Source organism: Lutra lutra, chromosome 4, assembly GCF_902655055.1.
Source record: "Lutra lutra chromosome 4, mLutLut1.2, whole genome shotgun sequence".
Classification (NCBI taxonomy): Eukaryota; Metazoa; Chordata; class Mammalia; order Carnivora; family Mustelidae; genus Lutra; species Lutra lutra.
In genome coordinates this window covers 168,953,929-168,974,568 of record NC_062281.1, presented here as the reverse complement: position 1 = coordinate 168,974,568, position 20,640 = coordinate 168,953,929, and the positions used below count along the sequence as shown (strand labels likewise).

General features: G+C 51.0%; 1 long non-coding RNA gene across 2 annotated transcripts in view; it reads right to left on the bottom strand.

The window, feature by feature from the left end:
• LOC125098311 (uncharacterized) overlaps positions 1-3,770 on the bottom strand; it is a 36,335-nt gene extending 32,565 nt beyond the window's left edge. The window contains exons 1-3 of one of the 2 annotated variants that reach the window (XR_007126796.1): positions 3,727-3,769; positions 2,747-2,856; positions 1,157-1,271 (exon numbers count right to left, since the gene is read on the bottom strand). This is a non-coding gene — a long non-coding RNA (uncharacterized LOC125098311). Of the gene's footprint in view, positions 1-1,156; positions 1,272-2,746; positions 2,857-3,726 lie in introns of both variants that reach the window. The other variant, XR_007126797.1, reaches the window with a different exon arrangement.
• Between the last annotated feature and the right edge of the window lie 16,870 nt (positions 3,771-20,640).

Below are 20,640 nucleotides of genomic sequence, written 5' to 3'. Positions count from 1 at the left end.
AACCACTCTGGAAAACAGCATGGAGGTTCCTCAAAATGTTGAAAATAGAACTACCCTATGACCCTGCAATTGCACTGCTGGGTATTTACCCTAAAGATACAAACGTAGTGATCCGAAGGGGCACGTGCACCCGAATGTTTATAGCAGCAATGTCTACAATAGCCAAACTATGGAAAGAACCTAGATGTCCATCAACAGACGAATGGATAAAGAAGATGTGGTATATATACACAATGGAATACTATGCAGCCATCAAAAGAAATGAAATCTTGCCATTTGCGACGACGTGGATGGAACTAGAGGGTATCATGCTTAGCGAAATAAGTCAATGGGAGAAAGACAACTATCATATGATCTCCCTGATATGAGGGAGAGGAGATGCAACATGGGGGGTTGAGGGGGTAGGAGAAGAGTAAATGAAACAAGATGGGATTGGGAGGGAGACAAACCACAAGTGACTCTTAATCTCACAAAACAAACTGAGGGTTGATGGGGGGAGGGGGTTGGGAGAGGGGGGTGGGGTTATGGATATTGGGGGGGGTATGTGCTATGGTGAGTGCTGTGAAGTGTGTAAACCTGGCGATTCGCAGACCTGTACCCCTGGGGATAAAAATATATGTTTATAAAGCTGTTAAAAAAAAAAAAAAAGAAAAGAAAGGATGAATACCCAAGTTTTGTAGCAACATGGACGGGACTGGAAGAGATTATGCTGAGTAAAATAAGTCAAGCAGAGAGAGTCAATTATCATATGGTTTCACTTATTTGTGGAGCATAAGAAATAGCATGGAGGACAAGGGGAGATGGAGAGGAGAAGGGAGTTGAGGGAAATTGGAAGGGGAGGTGAACCATGAGAGACTATGGACTCTGAAAAACGATCTGAGAATTTTGAAGGGGTGGGGGGTGGGAGGTTGGGGGCACCAGGTGGTGGGTATTGTAGAGGGCACAGATTGCATGGAGCACTGGGTGTGGTGCAAAAATAATGAATACTGTTATGCTGAAAAAAATAAAAAAATTTAAAAAAAAATCCGTTGAGGACCAACTCATCACCTCAGTTGTTTTGGGTTGTTTTTCTTTTTATATTTTTCTAATAAAGTCACATCTCCCTCTAAAAAAATAAATAAATAAATAAATAATAAAAAATAAAAAAAAGACTCACCTCAAATGTCACCACCTCTGTGAAGCCACCCGTGACTCACAGGTAGCAACCATTGAGCATCATAGCTGTGTCTGAAGACTTCATCTTCTCCCCCTCCTGCTTTCCATCTCACTTCCTGGAGGTCACAACAGACAGGCCATATTCTCTCATATAATTTTCCAGGCCCATACCAACACACACAAAAACACATGTGAGCTTCCTTGCCCTTTTTCTTCCTTTCTACTTACGTGTTGAATGAAAAAAATGGGATTTGCATTACTTCAAACTCGTTTTGTTCATGTCACATATCTGGGACAAGCTGCCAGGTCAGTGCATGTGGACAGAAGTCCCTCCTCCCCGCTGGTGTGACCACAGCGGAGCTCAGCCAGGTTATTTGACCACGTCCCTCTCGATGGGTGTCCAGTTGTTTCTTTTCATCACTACGAACAGTGCTGTAACGAATGTCTTTATACATTTATCTCTATGTTCTGATGCTGTTACTCCCCTAAGATGGATTCTCAAGGGAGGATTTGTGAATCAGAGGGGCACTGTATTTTAAATTGTAATTGCTACAGCTGATTTTGTTCCTTAACTTTCATAACAATTCTCGCTCCCGGTGATGTACACAAGGGCCCTCTTCCCACACCATGGCCAGAACTGGACATTCACTGTCTTTGTTACTCTTGCCAATAGATGGCTGATAGAACCTACCTCATAAAATTGTTGTGAGGTTTAAATATAAAACATAGTGTCCATTACCTAAGTTCTTAATTAATCTAGCCATTTATATAACTCTAATGTTGCCTTATTATCATATATCTAAGGAAAGCCTACAGTACATGATATGACTTGTACATTTAGGAGATTGTGTGTGTGTGTGTGTGTGTGTGTTTTAAGTAGATCTGATTTTCAATCCAGCCTTCTCTGCCCAGCTGTATAGCTCTCTGCTGGTCATTTAACCTCCCAGAGCCTCACGGTCTCCATCTGTAAAATGGGGACCTGAATGAACCCTGAGCATTCTTCTTCATGAGGAAACACAGAGGGCTCAAAGGAATTTGTAACTGTGAAGTCATCTTTAAGACCCCATTCAGGGGTACCTGGGTGGCTCAGTCTGTTAAGCCTCTGCCTTTGGCTCAGGTCATGATCCTAGAGTCCCTAACAGCCTATCACATGGCCTGACATGGTCCTGCATCAGGCTCCTTGCTCAGCTGGGTGTCTGCCTCTCCCTCTCCCTCTGACCCTCCCCCTTGCTCATGTTTTCTCTCTCTCTCTCGAATAAAATCTTTTTTAAAAAAGAGGTTTTGGGGGGGCATCTGGGTGCCTCAGTTGGTTAAGCGACTTCCTTCAGCTCAGGTCATGATCCTGGAGTTCCAGGATCAAGTCCTGTATTGGGCTCCCTGCTCTGCAGGGAATCTGTTTCTCCTGATGACCTCTCTCTTCTCATGTGCTCTCTCTCTCTCTCTCTCTCTCTCTCATTCTCTCTCTCAAATAAATAAATAAAATTTTTTTACATTTTTAAAAAATAAAAAAATTATTTTAAAACTCCATTTGGGTGTGGAAGGTTATGCTCTCATTTGCACTAATGACCAGGCATGGTCTCTAGGGGATTACCAAGCAGCTACTTCTCAGGAGAGCAGGCATCTTCACAGTCAGAGAAGGGGGAGGAGGTCTCCTGACCCTTGGCCTCAACACTTCAAAGAGGCATTTATGCCCCAAGCATCCTTGAGGACAAGGCAGATACATGAAGAGGAGCACAGGGTCACCTAAGGGGCCCCAAAGTAATCTCTATCCACAAATGTCCCCTGGCCCAGAGAATATCGTGGGATGTCTGAAATTTCCCTGCTAGAGACCTATACACTCCCTGAGGGACCAGGTCCACTACTGTGACTGCCAGTATTCCTTACCAAGCATTGCTGAGTCTGTGCTCCGTGCCAGGCACTGTCACAATCAACTCTATGCTTGACTCCATCAAGGCCATCTCTCCACCTCTGGCTCCCACCTACGTTACAGACCCACATTCCCATCCCTCTACTAGAAATCTCTCACCATCCATGCCCCGCAGGCACCTGAAAACTCAGCATACCCCAGAGTGAGCTTATCAGCCTCCCCCACAAACCTGCCCCTGCTCCTCCTGCTTCCCCCTCTCCAGGCCTGGCCTCTCCCTGCTCTAGGCCATGACCCCAGAAACCTCCGCAACCACCGACTCCCTCACTACATGCAAGCCATCAGTTACAGAGTCTTACAAACTCAGTGGCTTTCTCCATCCACCCCCCCCCCCCACCCACCCAGGGCCAGGACTCAGATGAGGTGAGTAAGGCAAATTCAAGCAGGCGCTCTCAAGTCCCTGTAAGTGGTGACCTTGAGAGCGAGCATCTCCTTCAACCTGGCACCCTGGGAGCCTCAGCTGCCCACCCAAGTCCAGGCCAGCTCCGACCCCTTCAGCGTCTCTCATGGGGCTAGGGCAGGAGCCTAGTCTCCCACCCCGGCCTCCAATCATCCTCTTCCCCGTGGCCAGATTAATCCTCCTCCCGAACCCCAGCTTTGATGCAATCGCATCCCCAAGAATCTCCCAGGGCTCGACCTCCACCTACTGAATTAGGTACCAAGCCTGGCACTCACGCGGGACAAGTGGGCCACCACGAGTCCAACACCTTTTTCAATTTTCCCTGCCAAAAAGCTTCAGAGCTGACATCTGATTGGATCATGAAAGCGCATGACACAAAAGCAGCCCAGCCATAGGTTCCCTAACAGCCTATCACATGGCCTGACATAAGAAGTTCTACATGGAGACAAGGGGCATCAGTTGAGCCAATCAGATTTCTGCTCTCAGGAGTTTGTACTAGAAGGAAAAGAAAACTGTCTAATTGCGGGACAGAAAAAGCGGAAGCGAGGAACTGAACCTGAGTCACGTCAACAATTAATGCACTTCCTCCAGCTGTGCAGGTCCTGGCCCCATTTTAAATCCAGTCGGCCTTGGTTTACCAGCCCTGCGACAGTTCTCTTACTGGATCTCCATAAGAAGGCCCTTATGATGCGAGAAGGGTCTTGTGTGAGCTCGCTTGAGTGCACCCCCCACCCATGAAATCAGAACATTCACAGATCTTTGCAGTACAGCCCAGCTTAGAATTTTGACTACAAGTCACAGAAAGCTAATGGGGGCTGGCTTTTGTTCCAAATGAATTAAGGACTGGAAATGGGACACAGAAGGCCACCAGGAGCCAGCCCTTTCTCTCTCCCTCTGCAGTCTACTTGGTCCCTGGGTAGCGCCTACCCACTCCCAGCTTCCCAGTGAGAGATCCCAACCCTGCCTTCTCCCAGCCCCAGGGCTAAATTTCCAGAAAAGAGAATCTGATTGATCCCATTTGGGTTGGTTATGCAATGAGCCAGGAGCCAGGAAACCAGCTCAAGGGAGAGGCATAGCTCCTGAATCTTTGAATTCTTCCCCTAGGTTAGCCTTTGACCTCTCCCAATCCACCCCCACCCATAGCTATGTTTTTGCCAGAAGGGGCTGGGGGCCTGCCTCTTCTGAGCTTGCGGGCCTGGCACCGGGTCAGGAAGGCTGGATCCCACTAAGACCCCCAGGGTGGAAGACAGCTGTCTGGAGAGGGCTGGAAACCCCAGCTCCTGCCACGCACCCCCGAGCTTGGCTCTGACACTCACACACCCACAGGAAAAGGGGCATCTGATGCTTCTGTGCAGTTCCAAAAAGCTGGAGACATCTCACACCCACAAATAATAATCATGATTTTCTGTAATTATTATTTGTGTATTTTGCATAATTGTCATAATTATTATCATCAGCTCATCAGCCTCCCATCCCAGCGTGCTCTCCTCCCGTCCTCAGCCCTGAAATCCGATCACATGGGGCACCCTTTCCTGCCTCTGACTTCCTCCCTAGAGCTGGTTCTTAGGGATTCCTTCAGAAAACAGGATGGGACACTCCTGCAGGTTCTTCTGCCTTGCTTATCCCTCCAGAATATTTCTGGCTCTTGGTGCTTCCTCTGTGCCAGGCTGCGCTGGGGAGGGAGATGAGAGAAGCTGGCTTGCTCACTCGCTGTGGTAAGGAACTCAGACCTCCCTGTCCCCCTCCCAACAGTGGGGCGCTGGAGCTTGGACCAGCCCAGGAGTTCAGGGTCTTATCCCAGCTCTGCATTCCAATGTGTGACATCACATGGGCAGCCTGAAATTAGTCATGGTGGGAGTATTTACACCATAGAAAACGGCCAAAGGGCTTTTTTCCAGGGAGATAATTGGTGAACATTGATCAGCACACCTTCAAACCCACCCTCCGCACCACAGATGGGATATTCTTTTAAGGCAGAAATGGAACCATGTCACTCTCCTTCAGGGGCTCTATGTGACCCACAGGTGAAGCAAACTCTGCAATGGAAGGCCTCCAAAGCCCTCCATGGCCCAGTCCCAGCCCACCACTCTGACTTCCATCCTTACTGTCTCCCCAGCCCTTCCAGAAGTCTCTGCACCCCTTCTAGTCTCCTTCACATGCACCCCGACTCTGACTTATCTTTCCCACCTGCCTCTGCCCCTTCTTCCTTCAGTTTGGGCTATGATGCCACATCTTTCTACAAACCCTTGCCTGATGCCCCTGTTCTTAACCACTCTCAGGGCAACACGCATTTTCACCATGAGTCTTCCTGCCTGTACCCCCTAAACCTCTTGCAGGGTCAAGTTTAATGTCCTCATTCTTTATCTTCAGCACCTGGCACAGAGTCCCGCCATGCTGAACTGAATAGACTCAAACCAAATTGCATCAGAGAGAATCCACAGCACAGCCCAGGAGAGGCTGTGGGCAGGGTCCTCACCAAGCCGGAAGAGAGTGTGCTCTGGAAGGTCAGAGAGAGTAGGACGCTTCTGATGGGGACACATCCTCAGGGAGAAACACCAGGCCACACCCTCCTCTTGCTGCTTCCTGCCTACCCTGGGGCACCCCCATGAATGCCCCCTTCGTTTCCCTATCTGCTGCTACAGCCTCATAACACTTTGGGTGCAGGAACCCCCCATCTCTACCTGCCTCATGTGTGCACATGCGCACCTGCATGCACACACACACGCACACACACACACATCTCCAACTCCCCCCCTCCCAAAACTGGCTGAGGCTGAATTTCCCAGATCCCCAGAGAAAAACAATAGGGGCGGGGTGCCTGGGTGGCTCAGTGGGTTAAGCCTCTGCCTTCAGCTCAGGTCATGATCTCAGGGTCCTGGGATCGAGCCCCACATAAGGCTCTGCTCTGCAGGGAGCCTGCTTCCCTTCCTCTCTCTCTGCCTATTTGTGATCTCTGTCTGCCAAATGAATAAATAAAATCTTAAAAAAAAAAAAAGAAAGAAAGAAAGAAAAACAACGGAGGCTCCATGGTCGATAGAAAAATTGGGTGAAAGAGGGATAAAATGTAGTCTTTCTCGCACACTGAAGTACGAAGTCTGAGGTTTCTATCTCACAGCTAACACTGAGAACTGTTTAGGAGGAAAGCAAAAGAGCAGCAAAACTAAATTAAATCATAAAGAAGAAACAAAACCAAACCTGAGTGCTTTCATGGTCTACACAAGGGTCCATAATATCTTCACTGGTGTATGGACCAGTGAAGATATTCACCGAGCAGTTTGCGGAAGAGGAAAAATCTGGGGTTTTCTATGCCAGGAAAGGGGGAGGCAGCTGATGGTTCTGCCATATAAGGATGAAAACTAGCTCTCCACCAAGGATTTACTCATGTCCAGAAAACCTCCAGCTGGGTCCAGGAAAGGTCTGGCATGGGTCACGTGGTGACAGCAGCCATCCGTTTTGACACTTTCTAGGCAAGTGCTACTGGAAATAGATGTGTTCCGTGTGGGGGGCTAACAGTCAGGGCACACTTACTCTGTCCTAAGGACTGGGCTTCCTGCCACAGCGCGGGGTGGGGGGTTAGGGATGCGGCTAGGGAGAGGCAGGGGGGCAGCCATTAAGAGTCTGGGTTCATGGGGCGCCTGGGTGGCTCAGTGGGTTAAGCCGCTGCCTTCGGCTCAAGTCATGATCTCAGGGTCCTGGGATCGAGTCCCGCATCGGGCTCTCTGCTCGGCGGGGAGCCTGCTTCCCTCTCTCTCTCTCTCTCTCTCTCTGCCTGCCTCTCTGTCTACTTGTGATCTCTCTCTGTCAAATAAATAAATAAAATCTTTAAAAAAAAAAAAAAAAGAGTCTGGGTTCAGGGGCCAGACCACCTCTATCTGTTTACAACCTTGAGCAACTCACTACCTCAGTTTCCTCTTCTCTAAAAATGGGAATTATGGGGCGCCTGGGTGGCTCAGTGGGTTAGGCCGCTGCCTTCGGCTCAGGTCATGATCTCAGGGTCCTGGGATCGAGTCCCGAGTCGGGCTCTTTGCTCAGCGGGGAGCCTGCTTCCCTCTCTCTCCCTCTCTCTCTGCCTGCCTCTCCGTCTACTTGTGATCTCTCTCTGTCAAATAAATAAATAAAATCTTTAAAAAAAAAATAAAAATAAATAAATAAATAAATAAAAATGGGAATTATAATAGTATCTAACACACAGGGCTGTTATGAGGGTTAAATGTGTTGTTATATGTGGAGTCCTTGGAACAGTATTTGGTAGGATCTTTTAAGAACTTTTACTCTAATTATCTCATTTAATGTTATCTTCAAGAGGGAGATGCTGTGGATGCCTGGGTGGCTCAGTCTGTTAAGCATCTGCCTTTGGCTCAGGTCTTGATCCCAGGGTCCAGGGATCGAGTCCTTCGTAGGGCTCCCTGCTTCCCAGGGAGTCTGCTTCTCCCTCTGCCTGTCCCCCAGCTTACGCTCTCTATCTCTCTCTCAAATAAATGAAATCTTTTTTAAAAAATTTAAAAATAAGTGCACCAGGGTGGCTCAGTTGGTTAAGCGACTGCCTTCAGCTCAGGTCATGATCCTGGAGTCCCAGGATCGAGTCCCACATCGGGCTCCTAGCTCCATGGGGAGTCTGCTTCTCCCTCTGACCTTCTCCCCTCTCATGCTCTCTCTGTCTCTCAAATAAATAAATAAAATCTTTTTTAAAAAATTTTTAAAATAAATAAATAAAATCTTTAAAAAAAAAAAAAAGAGGGAGATAGTATTTTATCTCCATTTTACAAATGAAGCACAATGGCTTGTCCAATCCTTCCACCACCATGGCAGCCCAGGGTCTAAGAACTCGCAATGTAGCACCAAGGCCCCAGGGGAGGCCCCTCTCATCGTGGTCACCATTCAACACCGGTTGCCACAGAGTCACCCCTCTCCTGGCCCCCGGGGGACTCCTTCAGCCCCACCAGCACACTTGGCAAAGCTGGGACCCACACAGCCCCCTGGGCCTCCTACCTCCTCCAAGGCCCCACCAGGGAACAGACAGGGGTCCCCCCCTGCCTGGGACAACGCCAGACTTCCCTCACCTCACAGGCCCTTGAGTCCACAAAGATTCTCCCTCTAGTCAGGAGGAATTCCTCTCTCTTTCTTCAATATCCTCTCCCTTCCCTTATCAGGGTACCCAGCTTAAGCCCCTGGAGAGGGTCCAGCTTTAAGCAAATGAAACCCCACAAGAGAAGGGTCTTGCAGATGTCTCTTCATGCCCAGGCACAAACCTCCCTGGAGCAAGGAAGCTGAGGCCAGCTGCCTGCCAGGATGGAGGAGAGAGAAGACAGCACCGTCTCTCGTGGTCAGTCCGCAGGAGTGGGGCTGGGTGCTGGAATTCTGCACAGGGCGAGTCTCCCCAGAGGCTGGAGTCTGGCCCTGAGGTGCCAGGCTGGCCCAGGAGCACCCCTGAGATACCCCCAAAGGAGGTCACAGTTGGGTGGGGACACACACACCACAGCTGACCCTTAATGTGCACCGCAGAAGATCCAGCGGAGGTTTGGAGCTGACAGTGAGAGAAGAGCCGTGCATTCCTCGTGGGAAGGGCAGCGGAGTCTTCCACGGAGGGGAGCTATGAACTTGGCCAGGCTGGGTGAGGAGGGGATATCAGCCCAGAGGGGTAAGAGGCCCAGCAGAGGGACTAGCTGGAGCCTTAATATTGCACTGGTGTCCAAGGATATGGTGCCAGGTGACCCTTCATGAGGTGGAATGGGGACAGTTGGGGGCGGGGGGCCAGGGTGAGGTAGGGAGGTCGATAAGGCTCAGCTGTCAGGGGCCTGCGGTGCTGGGCTGGAAGCCTGGACTTCATCCTACAAGAAGGGAGGGGTCACGGAAGGGTTTGCAGTAAGGAGGGATGCGCCTAGGTGTGGTGGGCGGGGGAGGCTGGGGTGGGGGGAGGGTGGCATGCCCAGGGGCCATGGGAACCTACTGCTGGCAACCAAGAGGCTTCTGCCAGCAAGCCCAGCCACCTGCCTGGAGGCCGAACGAACACAGTGAGCCTGAAGAGGCTGTGGTGGATTTTTCTAAGCCCACACTTGACTCTGTCCACATGGAGCCCGCCTGTGTGTGGTCTTTGGGGAGACTGCACGGGAGCAGCATATCGATCAGACTGGAAGGAGAGAAGGAGGAAAAAATACCTTCAAACGGCAGAGCAAATCCGTTATCGGTTTCTAAAGACCCAAGAACACGAGCACACACACAGGCCGGCTTTGAGACTGCCTCGCACGAGAGACACGGGGACACGGAGGCAGATGTGCATGTGCAAAGACACGCGTATGCACAGAGACACACGTGCAGACACAGAGGCAGCTCGCAGCTGTAAGCACAGAGCGACTCTCACGGGTACCCACACATACATGCGGCACAGGGGCTAAGGACACAGGTCCGTGGAGGTGGAAGGGGCCGGAAGTACCCGCACAGGGAGACACAGTCCCATGAACTGACACAAGAATGTGCCTCCCCCCCCCCCCCCCCCCCCCCCCCCCGCGCGCAGCCAGAGGAGCTCCCGCGTTCCTGGACACACCCCTACAACCCGAGCCCCTTGCCCTCAGCCAGGTGGGAGCCAGCATCTCCTTATAGGGTCCCCCTGTTTGCCACCTGCTCTCAGCTTCCAGATGACCCGGCAGGAGTGGAGGGTCCTCTGACTCACTCCTGGGACTGTCAAGGTCACACGATGCAAATGAGGCAGACCTGCCCCACAAGAGGGCCAAGAAGGCCCAGGCATGGGTCAGGTGCGACCAAGGAATTCAGGGTGGGAGCATCAGAATCACGGGGAGAGACTTTTGAATCACCCATGTCTGGGCCCCACCCGCAGAGACTCTGCTCCGATTGACGTGGGGAGAGCACGGGGCCTGGGTAGGTTTTCAACACGCTGAGCTGATTCCAATGTGCTTCCAGGGCTGAAAATTACTGGAGCAACAGATGTGGCCTCTGGGGTCTTGCGAGCATCCTCGTTCCCCCGCAGGACCGCCTCAATACATGAGATCGTGAGGGTGGGAAGGTGCCCCTCCCCCAGCGCTTCAGCACATCCAGGAAGCCCTTGACACCCGGGGTCTGGCGTATTCCACCCCCACCCCCAGAACCTTTCCTAAGTGTCCCCAGTGCAGAGCGGAGCCGCGGTGGCGGGTGTGCCTATCCGCGCACTGCGGCTGCCCCCTGCTGGACGGAGACGGCCGAGCCCCGCGGCCTGCGGACCCGCTCTCCCCAGCGGGGCCGACCTCAGGCTGCCAAGGGAGGGAGCCAGGAGGGCGCGCCGTCCTGGAAAGAAACTCCTTACCCTCCCCAAATCTCCAGCTCTGCCCCCTCTTCACAGGGCCCAGCCACCCCTCCAGTCCCAGCCGTCTCGGGCCTGGGGGGCCACAAAAGTCCTTTCTTATGGCTCATCTACTCAATGGTAGCCAGCAATGCCATTGACCTGGCAGTCCTGGCAGGTGGGGCTACGGAGATGGATGGGGGAGGGGCCCAAAGGGAGGAAGCGCGCCCTCTTCCGTCCTCCCCCACACCCATCCATCCTCCCTCAAGGCGATGGCATCTTGGTCTACTTCACACCCGGATTCTCCCACCGTCCTAAGTGTAAAGCCCAGGCTCCTGAACACAGCCCCCCTATCTCCCTGGAAGGTCTCCCCCCACCACCCCCATCCCCAGGCTGCCTGACAAACTCTTACTCACTCTTCCACATCCTGCTCATGCCAGCTCCTCTAGGAAGCTTTCCCTGACCTCCTCGCTCCACCACTCCCCACACCCAGTGATTGCTTCCTCCTCTTCTTCCTGAATATGACATACCCACCTCTTATAAATAATTCTCAGTTCCCATGTCAGCCTCCCCTGACCAGACAACGGGGCTTCCCCAAGGGCAGGGACCAGGGACCTGGGGTCAATAAAGATCTGTAGATGAGGGGCGGCTGGGTGGCTCAGCGGGTTAAGCCTCTGCCTTTGGCTTATGTCATGATCTCAGGGTCCTGGGATCAAGCCCCACATTGGGCTCTCTGCTCGGCAGGGAGCCTGCTTCTCCCTCTCTCTCTGCCTGCCTGTCTACTTGTGATCGCTCTCTGTCAAATAAATAAATAAAATCTTAAAAAAAAAAAAAATCTGTAGGATGAAGAAAGGCTTCTCTGACCCGCCCAGTATGCAGGGAGCTCTCCCCACTCTGGCCCTACCTGGCAGGGCAGAGCCCTCCCCTTGAAGGAGCAATTGCTAGGACAAGGGGCCACGAGAGCCCTAATGGCACTAACACGAATGAAGCCCTCACTCACGGAGGGCCAGGTGTGTATTCTGCTCCAAGTGCTTTATATATCTTAATTCATTTCACTGTCTCATTCCACAGATGGGAAAAGGAAGGCACAGAGAGGCCAAGGAACTTGCCCAAACACACAGCAGATCAGCCCAGAGCTGGGAGTCAGCCCAGGAGGCGCTCCAGAGGCCACACTATTCACACGTCTGCCTTAAGGGAAAAGAACGCTGGTGAAGATTGCTGTCCACTCCGGCCCAGGGCTGCCTCCAGGTACCTCTTCTGGTACCAGAGAGAAGCCAGGCCCCCAGACCCTCTCCAGCCGGCAGTTTGAGGGCTACGGCTGCTTTCACTTCCTTCTTAATTTTTCTGACAAGAGCAGATGCCACTGCAGCTGACAAGCAGCCTGTCGGTGTGAACAGGAAGCAGATCCAGCCCCTCGTTTGTCTGGTAAGAAGATGGAATTGGACAGGGAGACAGCTGAGCTTCAGGAGAGCTGAAGGCTCCAGGGGTGGTGGCAGGAGCCACAGGGCTCCCAGCAGGTGGGGAGGTGGGGCAGTGGCAGGACGGGGGCCCAGATGCAGGGAGACCCACGGGACCAGCCCTGCTCTCAACGGCTCCCTCCTTCCTTCTTCCCTCTCTCCCTTCCTGTTCTCCCTCCTGTCCTTCTTTCTTCATTCCCCTCTCTCCCTCCCTTCCATCCAGACCTGGTGAACAACCACGCTTGCCCGGCTGCACAGGAGGAGGAAGGAGTCACTGCCCTTCTCCTCGAGGATGATGGGCCATCAGGTCACAACTCCAAAGCCCAGCTGCCTGGGTGCCTTCCGACGGTGTGAATGGCACAGTCCTAAGCTCCACATCTGTGAAACGGGGCGTGGGTGACACCTGCCACATGGTGGGTCGGAAGGATTAACCGAGTGCATACAGGAAACGCGTCCTGGCACAGCACCTGGCACACAGTGCGTTCCTTCTCCCCATGTCCAGCCTCCTCACCAGCCCCAGGAGCTCTTTGCTCCTGTTCTTCTTGTTCCTTGCACACCCTCGGAACCCAGACATGCCCCCCCGGGGTCTAACCACTGTCCCTCCCACTGCAAGGCTCTTATCCACAGCAGCTGTTTGCACGCACCCACAGACATGCTCCACACTGCACTCACACCCGCGCCCCCTCCCCACCCCTGCCTCAGCCGCCCCCCAGAGGGGTGTGGTGACTCCCAGACACCGGACTCCAAGGAGGGAAGAGTTCAGCTTGCGTGAAACAGCTCCCCACTCAACCCCCACAAACCAGCTGCATCCGCCTCACCAGTCGCTGGGGTCTGGGGGCTAAGTGGCATTCCTGCCAGCAGCAGGCCGGCGCCTCAGTGGGACGTTCCTCCTGACAGCTGGCCTCAGGCTGTCCAGCTGTAGCACCAAGAACTTCTCGAGCCGGCTGGCCCTGCAGCCACAGTCCCAGGGAGCAAAGTATCAAGATTGAGGAGGGTGGCTACACCTCCAGCCCTAGCAAGCCCCTCGAAGATGAAACACATCCCTAGGTCCAGGGCAGCGAGTGGGTCCCCGCGAAGGTGCTGTTGGTCAGAGTGTGAGCGTGCATGATTGTGTAGGTCTGAGTAGGCAGCTACAGTGAGTTTCTGACAGTGCTTTATGGCACTGTGGTTCATGTGTCCCTACGACTGTGTGTCTGGGTGCCTGTGTAAATGTGTCATGGGGCACTGGAACACTGGGACACTGTCCCTGGCTGAGCACCTGGCTGAGTCCCTGTCCTCATCACCAGGATCAGCACTGCTATCCCCCGTGAGTACTCACTGTGTTCTGTGTGCCTTACCTATATGTGTTCATTGATTCCTCATGAAAGAAGCACCCTGACCTCAGCCCTTTGCCAGGCCCCACACATATGGAGTCTCAGAGGATAGGCCACACTCAAATTCTGTGGCGTGGTCTTGGAGGTCCCTCAAATTCTAACTCAGAGCTCTATCTCGGGCTGTATCTCCCACCCTCCCCTCCTCAGCCAGCAGTCCTCTAGCCTTCACATCAGGAAACTACTCCTGACCTTGCAAGACCCAGAAAACACTGCTTTCTCATGGAAGCACCCCATACACAGCCCTGCTACCTCCTCCAGGAAGCCTTCCCTGACTTTCCAAGAGTTGGCCCCTTTGGCCTACATGCTGCAACACTGATGCCTCCCAGCTGGCCGTTATTCTTACACGTCCACTTCCCATCTGCCTGGGGCTCAAGAACGAGGTGGAGCCTGAGTCTTCAACGGAACCTCTCTCATGCAGTAGCTCCTCAGGAAATGGTGGCTGCGCCCGTGACACTTGGCTAGGGGTAAGGGAAGCAGGGAGGTGGCCCAAGTTCCATTCCCTGAGGCTTCCTCCAGCTTAATTCAGGGCTGCATCTCCTCTCTCTCCTGGCTCATCTGTAAGGGTCAAGGTGCTTGGTCCAAAGCAGATGGTCCAGAGCTGCCCGGATCTGGAGGAGCACCACAGGGGGGTGCCCAGACCAGACACAGACCTCTGCTGGTAGCTGAACTCTCCCTTTTTCCCCAGACAGCTGCTCTCCTCAGCCTTGAGGCCAATCCCTGAGACCTGCCACAGCCACTGCCCCCTTCCCAAAGTCACCATCTAGGAGGCCTCCCTTGGAAGGGGGCAGGGCAGAGGGAGAAGGAGGAAGCCAGGTGGGGGATGAGGAGCTCAAAGTCCTAGGAGGGAGATGGAATGGAGGAAAGGGGAGGCAGAAGAGAAAAGGGGGATGGCTCATTCATTTCACTCTGTGTGTCTGCAGCCTGATGCTTCCCCTGGTTAACGACTGCCTGCCGTCCAGGCAAGGCCCCAGCCCCTGCTAATTACCATGATTAGCACTGAGCAAGCTGCCACATTTTGTGACTCTCCAAACCAAAAAAATAATTAAAGCAATTACTGTCATTAACACTCTGCCCTCTTCACCACCTTCTCTGAGAATGAACAGCCAACAGGCACCAGGGAGTCATGATTGGACCCTGGGTGCCTTCCCCTCCTCATTTTGCAGCCCCCCCCTCCACCACCAACCCTGCCACCACCTGCCACCTCCAGGAGCACCAGCCCGGACAGCCCAAGCCCCAGCAAGACAGGAAAGCCACAAGGAAGGGCCTCAGTGGGAACCCAAGCAACCCCACCCCTAGCCCCCAATGTGCCTGGAAAAGCCAGAGCCAGGCCCCCTGAGAAACTGCACCAAGAAGGTGCCCCTCCCAGGGAGGAGCCCACTAGTGTCAACTCCCTCCCACTTCCCTGACAAGAGGCACCCCACCCCAGCCCTGTGCCCTCTGGTCTTCAGTCTCCCACCACAGCCTGGCCCTATGCTCTGCCACACCCAGCTGAGGGACTGGGGCACCTAAACCCCAGAGTTTCAGTTTCCTTGTCTATAAAATGGGCTGTTTGGTCTGCTTGAGCTGCTATAATACACCACAGATGGAGGTCTTAAACAACAGTTTCTTGCAGTTCTGGAGGCTGGAAAGTCCAAGATCAAGGTGCTGATGAACTCAGTCCCCTGTGAGAGCCCTCCCTCTGGCTTAGAGATGGCTGCCTTCTTTGCATGGGCTCCCATCCCTTTCCTGGATTAGGGGGCAGGGGGAGAGGGAAAGAGGAAGGAAGCAAGCTCCGGGGCATCTCTCCTTGGAAGGGCACCAATCCCATCATGAGGGCCCCACCCCCACATCCTCTGATAAACCTCATTACTTCCCAATGACCCCATCTCCAAATACCACTACATTGGGGATTGGGGTTTAGAGCTCCAACATATGAATTTGAGGAGGGGGGGACACAATTCTATCCATAGCATGGGCTTTGAATTGTCTATGAAATAATTCCTTCCTCATAAGCCTTTGAAGATTACATGAGATAATCATCAGGAAGTGCCATGCCTGGCACATACTGGGTCCTCACTCAGCAGTGGTTCCCTTCAAAGCCCCTCCAAAGCAGAGAATGGCTGGGAGAGCAGAAGGAATTGGGGAGAGCCAGGCTCTGGGCTGGGATGGTTTTGTAAACCATGATGACTGTGACCCAGGCTTATGGCCATAGCCTCCCACCTGGTCTCCCTGCTCTGTCCCTACCTCCTGCCCTTCAATTAATTCTCAACACATAAGCCAAAGAAAATCTTTTAAAGCATAAGTCATAGAGCACGGAGGATTTTTAGGGCAGTGCAAATACTGTGTAGGATACTATAATGATGGATACTTGTCATCACGCATTTGTCCAAACCCATAAAATGTACACCAGGAATGAACCCTGGTTTTTACGGTCCTTGGGTGATAATGAGGTGTCGATGGAGATTCATCAGTTGAAACAAATGTACTACTCTGGTGGGGGACATGGATGACGGAGGAGGCTGCACACGTAGGGGGTCAGGGGGAACAGGTATATGAGAAATCTCTGTATCTGCCTCTCAATTTTGCTGTGAACCTCAAACTGCTCTAAAAAGTAAAGTCTTTACATTGCCCCCTAGAAAGTAATAAATACTTACATATATATATAAAAATCAGATCATGTCACTCCTCTGCTCAGAATCCCACAATGGATCCCCATGTTACTCAGAGTAAAATCCAAAGTCCTTACGATGGTCTCCAAGGCCACATTCCTCTCCGGGCTCGCACCGCAAACATATCCAACACAGTCCTTGGGCTGGCCCACGACTCGGGGACTCTTAACTCCAGAAGCAACTCACCTCTTCCAGGACATTGTCCAATGTCTTCCCAATGATACAGCTCTCACCTGCCTCCCACCACACACCCCCAACCCCCTTGCCCTGTTTTACTTTTCCATTCTCCCACTGTGCCTAACACCTTTTTACACGCTTTGCAATTTACTTGTTTATTGCCGTCACCAGAGACTTAGGCACAGGCAGTGGATAAGCAACGCGGATCGCTGGTGGGACTGGGCGGGACCAGTCTTCAACAGCGACACCGTGTGCCTAGAAGAAGCAACAGCAGGGGGCGTGGTCCCGGAGGCGGGATGACGTCATTTCCTCCGCCTGAGTCCCCGGGGATTCCTGGCCAATCCAGAGACAGGGAGAGGTTCTACCCTGGGCTTTCCTGTCAGAAGGTGACCCGGAGCAGTTATTTTAAAACTGAAAGTTCACATTCAGTAGGATGGCTACTACTTAAAAACAACAACCAAATAACAAGTGTGGGCCAAAACCTAGCAGGACTGAACTCTCAGGCAGTGGTGGTTGGAATGCAAAATGGAGCCACAGCTGCGGAAAATCCTAGAGTGGTTCCTGGAAAACTCGAACAGAAAAATCGTGTGGTCCAGCAGCTCCCCGTCTAGGTAGGTACGCATCCCAGAGAATGGAAAGCAGGGATTCGAACAGACATTTGTGCACCAGTGTTCACAGCAGCCTTATGCACAACAGCCAAAAGGTAGACGTAGCCCAAGTGTCTGTCAATGAATTGAAAAATAAGCAAAATATGTCTGTACATACAGTGGAATAGTATTCAGCCTTCAAAAGGAATGGCACCCTGATACGTGCTACTGTTAGGTCTGTAATCAAAGGAGCGAGACTGATACAAAGGAAAAGTCAAGCAAAGCTTTATTTCGCGCCAAGCATCGAGAATCAAACAGACCATTTGGGGCCGTCTCTTACAGAGAGGGCGACCACCCCCAGCCTCACAGACTAACTTATAAAGCAAAGGCCATGTGGTTGAGCCTGGCCACACACAGGTGGCCAATGAGATTGTAACACACAGAGAAAGGTGCACAGTCATGCTAGGTCACACATGGGTGGCCAATTGAATTACAATTCACCCCATAGTAGCTATTTGAACTAGCCTATCACCTTGGTCGGAATTGGCACCCAAAAGGCGGGGCCCACACTCCTTGGTAGCTAGGGAGACAGTATGCGTGCTCCACTGATTGGATGTCTCCAACCTGGCCTGACCCGTCCTTGTATTTGGGCTCTGTTACCTGGGACTGGTTGACCACATTCTACTGGTTTCCCAGACTTGCTTTTAAGTAAGTCCCCTGGGTGGAGGGGTGCAGGGTCAGTTTAAGTTTTACTGCATAAACAACAAAATCACTGTTTAACTGGATGGAATCACTCTGGCTAAGTGGGCCCTTACAGCTACAACATGGGTGAATCTCGAAGACACGACACTACCAGAAATAAGCTAGTCATTGGGGTGCCTGCGTGGCTCAGGAGGTTAAGCCTCTGACTTCAGCTCAGGTCATGATCTTGGGCTTCTGGGATGGAGCCCTGTGTCAGGCTCCCTGCTCAGCAGAGAGTCTGAGTCTCCCTGTCCCTCTGCCCCTCGCCTCACTCATGCTCTCTCTCTCTCTCTCAAATAAATGAATAAGATCTTTTTAAAAAATATAAAATAAGCTAGTCACAAAAGGGTCAACACAGGTTGATTCCACTTATATAAAGTACCTACCATAGTCAAATTCAGAGAAAGTAGAATGGTGGGTGCCAGGAAGTAGGAGGAGGGGGGGAGAAGGAGTTGGTGTTTCATGAGGACAGAGTTTCAATTCAGGAAGATGAAAAATTTCTGCACAGCAGTGTGAATGTACTTAACAATGAACTGTACACTGAATTAAAATTGTAATATTTATATTATGAATATACATATTTTACCACAATAAAAAAATTAAAATTTTTAAAATTTTTTTAAAGTGGAAAAATAAAACAGAAAATAACAAGGTTGGGGTTACTCAGAATCTGAGGAGAGTTGCTCCAAAGCATGACACGAAGGTGGGTACAGGACATCTTTCCCCCCAACGTAAGCCCTCCAAGCCCCTGGCACCAAGTGACCCTACTTCTGTACGCCACACTTCACCTTGTTGGGATCCAGTTTGGATCATATTTCTTTCCGGGGTCCATCTATAAGGACTCTGAGCTCCCAGAAGTCAAACTGCATGAAATATTCCTCTATAAAGTTCCTTTCCTCTTGTTCTGGTCAACTTGGATGAGGGTGCCTGGGTGGCTCAGTGGGTTAAGCCTCTGCCTTCAGCTTGGGTCATGATCCCAGAGTCCTGGGATCAAGCCCCACATCAGGCTCTCTGCTCGGCAGGGAGACTGCTTCCTCCTCTCTCTCTTGGCCTGCCTCTCAGCCTATTTGTGATCTCTGTCTGTCAAATAAATAAATAAAATCTTAAAAAAAAAAAAAACTTTGGATGGCTATGAGTCCTCTCCACATCTGCTGAATTGGCCAACAAGACTGTGTAGAGTCAGCTGGCTTGGCCACACGCAGCTTTGTCTGATACTCTCATTACTATTGATTAAGGCCCACGTTCTATGGAGTTAGACATTCACTTGTGGAAAACTGATAAGGTACAGATGGTTTCCATCCCATAAATAATGCCAAAGTTTGGGGGGGGGGGGGTGTTGCCTTATAGGATATTAACTAGTTTTGTATCTAATTTAGTAATCTTATTGCATCATTGTTTTTCTGATGAGTTTCCATGTCCTCCTTTGAAATAGATTTGTTGGAAGATTCTCTCATTGAGTTAAATAATATTTTGATTGTGCTCACTAGGTATTGCATGATAATTCTGTTTTTAACACTTTGAGAGTTATACTTTGGCATCTGGGGAAACTGGGCAGGTGCTCATGTGTCCCAGACACAGTCCTTGGGCTACTTTTGTCACTTCCCTGCCTCAATGCTCCTTCATCAGACTCCCCTCCCCTCCCTACCTCTCTCTTACTTACTCATCTGAAAATCCCTGTTCTCCTCAGCTTCTACCCCAGGCAATAAAACCAGGTCACATCCATAGTCCTGTTTGAAATGTGGTCATTACAAAACTGAGGATTCACCATCTCAATTTGCCTTCCTATATTTAGATTTCTTCTTCGAGCTCTTGCTAGAAAAACAGGTAGTATTTGCCTTACTATGTGAAGGACTCCATCCTGTTGATTTTCTTAAAGAGCAGGGGTCGGGTGGGGGATGGGGAGTAGCCATCTCATTCAAGGTCACATGTGTCTACACCTCCAAAAACCAGCTATCCCCAAATGAGCTTCCTCATCGTCTTTTAAAAAAAATAAAGATATTCTCCTACAGATAACCTGTAACAATATTTTAGAACTGATTATTGTTATTATAGAAAGAAGTTCTTTTTCTTCTTTTTATGATATTTGTCTTATGTCTTACTAAACCCTTTTATTAGCCATAATTAATTGTTTTGAGTTAATTTTATTGGGTTTTCCAGTGATAAAATTGTGTCTCTGGCAACTGATGATCATTTTCCCACAGCTAAATTTTGTAATCATGTTTTCTGTCTGATCACATCGGCTGTAATACGTGTGCTTTGCTATGATTAAATGTGTTGAGCTATTTTGTGTATAGCTTTTGAGCAAAATTTATTGGCAAGTAAGAAGGCTAGGGACTAAAGCAGCTAAAAAAAAACGAAAAACAAAACAAAACAAAACAAAAAACAGAAAAGATCGTAGGAAACTGTGTGGGGAGATGGGACGAGGCCTGGACCAGTATCATGAAAGCAAGGGAAGAGCTACACAGAAGAGCAAGTTTAGATGATGAATCAGCAGCTAGGGCCGAAACCAGACAGAACTTTAGATCTGCGCACCCAAAGCCCAGCAGTCCACCTGAGTGACCGGGTACCACGGGCACCCATTCCGCCTTCCTCCCTACCACAGTGATTTTTTTAGGAATGGGCACTTGATCCAGACTCACATCAAACAGGCCCCGCCCCAGTGTTCCCCATCACATGACCCAAGTTGGTCCAATCAGAAGCAAAGCTCAGGAATTCTATAGGTTGGTTAGTTGGTCAAAAGGCAGCCCCTCTCTTTCCCAGAATGTGAAGGAAGAAACCTAGAAGCTGGCCTGAGCATCAGGTGTAATGCACTTTGGATCAGACCTATCCAGGCTCATACTACTTATGGGCTTCCAAATCCCATAAACTCTATCTTCCTTTCCTGGTTAAGCCAGTTTGCAGTGGGTGC